Raw genomic sequence first — 6,000 nt, forward strand, 5'->3', positions numbered from 1 at the left:
CAAAGGTGTCCGTGTAGTCCGCGCCATAGGTTTGGGTGAAGCCACGGGCCACTAACCTGGCTTTATGCCGTTCAATGTCACCATTGCTCAAATACTTTATGGTAAACACCCATTTGGAGCTAACTGCCCGCTTGCCTTGAGGAAGATCCGATTCGTCCCACGTATGATTCCGGATCATGGCGCCAGTTTCATTCTTGACCGCATCTAACCAAACTTGATGTTCCTTAGCTTCATCATATGTCTGCGGGATCCAATTGGCGTCCACTTGGCCGAAGAAAGCTTGGTGATCAGCAGGTAACAGCTCAAGGGAACAAACGGACTGAATGGGATGAGCGACAGCTTGGCTGTTGTAATAGACACGCTTGTTCTTCCAAGTGGAGGGATCTGATCGAGGTCTGGTGCTCCGACGCAGGACTGGTGCCGGAAGTGGATCCACGCTAGGCAACACGGTGGGCGTACCGTCCGTAGGAGCCGTCTCCGTGTTTTCCTCGGCCGCCGCCGGAGCATGCGTGTCCGTTGTAGGGCCAGGGACGGGAACACCGGTTATGGGTAGGCCAGACCCGAGAGATTCACCATCTTGGGCTGAACCATTGTCATTTGCATCTCCTTGGTCAGACCCACCATCGGTAGAAATTTGACTTAGTGTTGGCCGCACGGCACCCGTTGGTGGAGATGGGTTGCCAAGGTGATCAAGAAGGAACCGTAGACTCGAAGCTCGGTCATTAGGTGAGTGAGAGAGATCTTTAAGGCTGTTCCAATCCCTCTTGTCATGGTAGCCCATATGTTCTAGAAACCGGACGTCTCGAGAGACATATAGTCGACTTGTGGCCGGATCATAACATTTGTACCCCTTTTGTGTGGTGGAGTAGCCAATGAACATACACTTTGTACTTTTGGCATCCAGCTTACTCCTTTGTTCTCCTGGTACTAACACAAAACAAACACAGCCGAAAACTCGTAAGTGATCAAGAGATGGTTTAAATTTGTTTAGTACTTCAAATGGAGATAAGTCATGAAGAACTCTAGTTGGTGTTCGGTTGATTAGGTAGCATGCAGTCATCACGGCATCACCCCAATATCGTTTAGGAACACTCGAATGGAACATGATTGCCCGCGCCACTTCCATGAGGTGCCGGTTCTTCCTCTCGGCCACACCATTTTGTTGTGGCGTGTAGGGACAACTAGTTTGATGGAGAATGCCATGCTTGGAGAGATGTTCTTTGAACTTGCAACTTGTGTATTCCCCCCCATTATCAGACCTAAGTACCTTAAGTTTAACATTGAAGTGATTAGTCACATAATTTTGAAAATTGATAAAGGCATCAAATACTCTATCTTTAGATGGCAACAAGGTAATCCAAGTGTATTTTGATTTTTCATCAATAAAAGTCACAAAATACTTGTTATTATCTCTAGATAGGCATGGTGATGTCCAAACATCTGAGTGAACCAAATCAAAACAATTCTCATAAATAGTAGTTGACTTAGGAAAGATAGACTTGCAATGTTTTCCAAGAATACAAGGTTCACAAGTAGAATTATCAAAAGAAATATTAGGAAACATCAACCCTAAAGCACGTGAATGTGGGTGGCCTAGCCTAGCATGCCACACCATATTCGAATCAACAACAAAACAAGACTTAGTAGAGGATAAATTTGGATCGGTTTTCTCTAGGACATAGAGATCTCCACTCCCTTGCCCTTCTCCAAGAACCTTTCCAGTCTCAATATCCTGAAAATAAACATTGTTAGGACCAAAGATTGCATAACAATTCAAATCATTTGTGGCCCTCTTAACCGATAGTAAATTGGAGGTAAAGGTAGGCATAAAGAAAGCTTTTGAGGTTTTATCAAATAGTTTCAAGTCCCCTATTCCCTTTACTGGTATTTGTTCTCCATTTGCAATAACAACATTTCCTAAGGCCGGTTTTATGTTGTCAATTAAACTAGGGTTACTAATCATATGATGTGAGGCTCCCGAGTCAATAACAAGCGATTTGCTAGGCCTAGAAGTAAAGAAAGAGATACCAGACTCCTTGAGTGAAGCAATGGAGCGGATGAGAGCCTCAAGGTCTGACTTCCTCACCACATCTCCGTAGGCTGCGGTCATGGCCACCTCATCTCCCTGCTTTGATGATCCGGCTCCTTTATCGCTAACCGCTTCCTTTGAGAGGTTGGCTTTGAACTTGGCCGGCTTGAGATGAGGATGGAGAACCCAGCACTTGTCTTTCAGATGACCCCGCTTCTTGCAGTGGTCGCACACCAACAACTTCCTCTCCTCTTGCTTGTACATTCCTTTGTTGGCCGAAGCAAGCTCCCCCTTACCGCTAAACAAGTCAAGGGATCCTTGCTCTTTCTGAATTTGGGAGCAAATATCCTCAAAGGAGGGGAGCTTCTCTGCCCTTAGGATGTGCTTCAAGAGGTCGTTGAAGGACGGGTTCAAGGTAAGTAGGAGTCCGAAGACTTTGTCTTGCTCCTTTCTTTCGTTTAGCACACTTGCCTCAAGTGTACTTGGCCGCAACATGTCAAGCTCGGACCATAGTGCACGGAACTTACCAAGATGCTTAGTGAACTCCACATCATCTTGGTTAAGATCATTTATGGCCTTCTTGACCTCAAAGACTCTAGTCATGTTAGAGACATTACCATACACGCCTTTAAGTGTTTCCCACAGTTCCTTGGCCGTCTCGCAATATGAGTAGGCCTCAAGGATAGGCGTGTCCAGAGAGTTTTGGAGAACAGATAGGACAACTTGGTCTTCTTGGAACCATTTGGCCTTCCTCTCGCTCTCTTCCTCCGCTTCCGCCTCGGAAGCGTCCTCTCCTTTGGGGTTTTTCTTTGGGACATAGTCGGACTCGACATGACTCCAAAGGCCACGACCTCCAAGGGCGGTTCTTGTGGTTCTTGTCCACAGCAAGTAGTTTGTCCCCTTTAGGACAACCGGTGAAACAATGGGCTTGGCGTTTTCCATGGTCGGATTTCTATGGACCGATGGGTAAAGCTTTTACCCGGAGAATAAATGGGATGCGAGTAAGAAGAAACGAAGATAAGGAGACTAGAGTGTAGAAATGAGTAGGAGAATGAGATTAGACTGTAGAGAATCGAAGAACTTGCTCTGATACCATGTAAGACTTTGTAGAATAAAGAAGAGAATCAAGAGATTGATGAGAGATATCGGTAGACAAAGAGAATGAGGAAGAAGAAAAGATTAGGTTATTGTTCCATAAGAATATCGGTTACAATGTAGGCTAATGCCTATTTATATCATGAGAAACTCTAGGGCTACACCCTTTACAAACCGCACAGCTAAGTGATAGGGACAGGAAGAGAGAAGAGACTAATCCCAAGGTTGATAGCGACCCGTCTTAGTCTCCTTAAACCAAACATCACCCGTGACTCTTCTTGCTCCACTTGCGCTTTCCCTCCAACGGCTATCTTGGGAATTCTAGAGTCTTCTAATGGGCTTAGGATGAGCAGGCCTCCTCTCCATTCCTTATCACTAGAAGACTCGGCCATTTCACCACACTTGTACGGACAGCCCATATTCAATACTCGTACGGACGGCCATGGCTGCCTTAGGCTTATTCTTTTGATCAATATACAGCTTCTAAGCAATGTTTTCTTGGTTTTAACCTTTTTTGGGACAAAATGGTTATAAGTGGCTTTTAAACTCACCACATCTATCTCAAACTCTTATACTTAGTTAGTTGCATTGGATTAAGACACATTTTAACCCCATAAACACTAACATAGCTGTTTACAGCTACTAAGCAATGTTTTCTTGCTGTTAGCCTGTTTTGGGACAAAATGGGTATAAGTGGCTTTTAAACTCTCCACATCTATCTCAAACTCTTATAATTAGTTAGTTGCATTGAATTAAGACACATATTAACCCCATAAACACTAACATAGCTGTTTACAGCTTCTAACCCCATACACACTAACATAGCTGTTTACAGCTACTAAGCAATGTTTTCTTGCTGTTAGCCTGTTTTGGGACGAAATGGGTATAAGTGGCTTTTAAACTTTTCACATATATCTCAAACTCTTATAATTAGTTAGTTGCATTGGATTAAGACACATTTTAACCCCAGAAACACTAACATAGCTGTTTACAACTTCTAAGCAATGTTTTCTTGGTTTTAGCCTGTTTTGGGACAAAATGGGTATAAGTGGCTTTTAAACTCTCCACATCTATCTCAAACTCTTATAATTAGTTAGTTGCATTGGATTAAGACACATTTTAACCCCATAAACACTAACATAGCTGTTTACAGCTTCTAAGCAATGTTTTCTTGGTTTTAACCTTTTTTGGGACAAAATGGTTATAAGTGGCTTTTAAACTCACCACATCTATCTCAAACTCTTATACTTAGTTAGTTGCATTGGATTAAGACACATTTTAACTCCATAAACACTAACATAGCTGTTTACAGCTACTAAGCAATGTTTTCTTGCTGTTAGCCTGTTTTGGGACAAAATGGGTATAAGTGGCTTTTAAACTCTCCACATCTATCTCAAACTCTTAAAATTAGTTAGTTGCATTGAATTAAGACACATATTAACCCCATAAACACTAACATAGCTGTTTACAGCATCTAAGCAATGTTTTCTTGGTTTTAGCCTGTTTTGGGACAAAATGGGTATAAGTGGCTTTTAAACTCTCCACATCTATCTCAAACTCTTATAATTAGTTAGTTGCATTGGATTAAGACACATTTTAACCCCATAAACACTAACATAGCTGTTTACAGCTTCTAAGCAATGTTTTCTTGGTTTTAACCTGTTTTGGGACAAAATGGTTATAAGTGGCTTTTAAACTCTCCACATCTATCTCAAACTCTTATACCTTGGTAGTTGCATTGGATTAAGACACATTTTAACCCCATAAACACTAACATAGCTGTTTACAGCTACTAAGCAATGTTTTCTTGCTGTTAGCCTGTTTTGGGACAAAATGGGTATAAGTGGCTTTTAAACTCTCCACATCTATCTCGAAGTCTTATAATTAGTTAGTTGCATTGGATTAAGACACATTTTAACCCCATAAACACTAACATAGCTGTTTAGTGCTTCTAAGCAATATTTTCTTGGTTTTAGCCTGTTTTGGGACAAAATGGGTATAAGTGGCTTTTAAACTCTCCACATCTATTTCAAACTCTTATAATTAGTTAGTTGCATTGGATTAAGACACATTTTAACCCCATAAACACTAATATAGCTGTTTACAGCTTCTAAGCAATGTTTTCTTGGTTTTAACCTTTTTTGGGACAAAATGGTTATAAGTGGCTTTTAAACTCACCACATCTATCTCAAACTCTTATACTTAGTTAGTTGCATTGGATTAAGACACATTTTAACCCCATAAACACTAACATAGCTGTTTACAGCTACTAAGCAATGTTTTCTTGCTGTTAGCCTATTTTGGGACAAAATGGGTATAAGTGGCTTTTAAACTCTCCACATCTATCTCAAACTCTCCACATCTATCTCAAAGTCTTATAATTAGTTAGTTGCATTGGATTAAGACACATATTAACCCCATAAACACTAACATAGCTGTTTAGTGCTTCTAAGCAATGTTTTCTTGGTTTTAGCCTGTTTTGGGACAAAATGGGTATAAGTGGCTTTTAAACTCTCCACATCTATCTCGAAGTCTTATAATTAGTTAGTTGCATTGGATTAAGACACATTTTAACCCCATAAACACTAACATAGCTGTTTAGTGCTTCTAAGCAATATTTTCTTGGTTTTAGCCTGTTTTGGGACAAAATGGGTATAAGTGGCTTTTAAACTCACCACATCTATCTCAAACTCTTATACTTAGTTAGTTGCATTGGATTAAGACACATTTTAACCCCATAAACACTAACATAGCTGTTTACAGCTACTAAGCAATGTTTTCTTGCTGTTAGCCTGTTTTGGGACAAAATGGGTATAAGTGGCTTTTAAACTCTCCACATCTATCTCAAATTCTTATAATTAGTTAGTTGCATTGAA

The sequence above is a fragment of the Camelina sativa genome, chromosome 17 (assembly GCF_030686135.1).
Source record: "Camelina sativa cultivar CO46 ecotype springtype chromosome 17, ASM3068613v1".
NCBI lineage: Eukaryota > Viridiplantae > Streptophyta > Magnoliopsida > Brassicales > Brassicaceae > Camelina > Camelina sativa.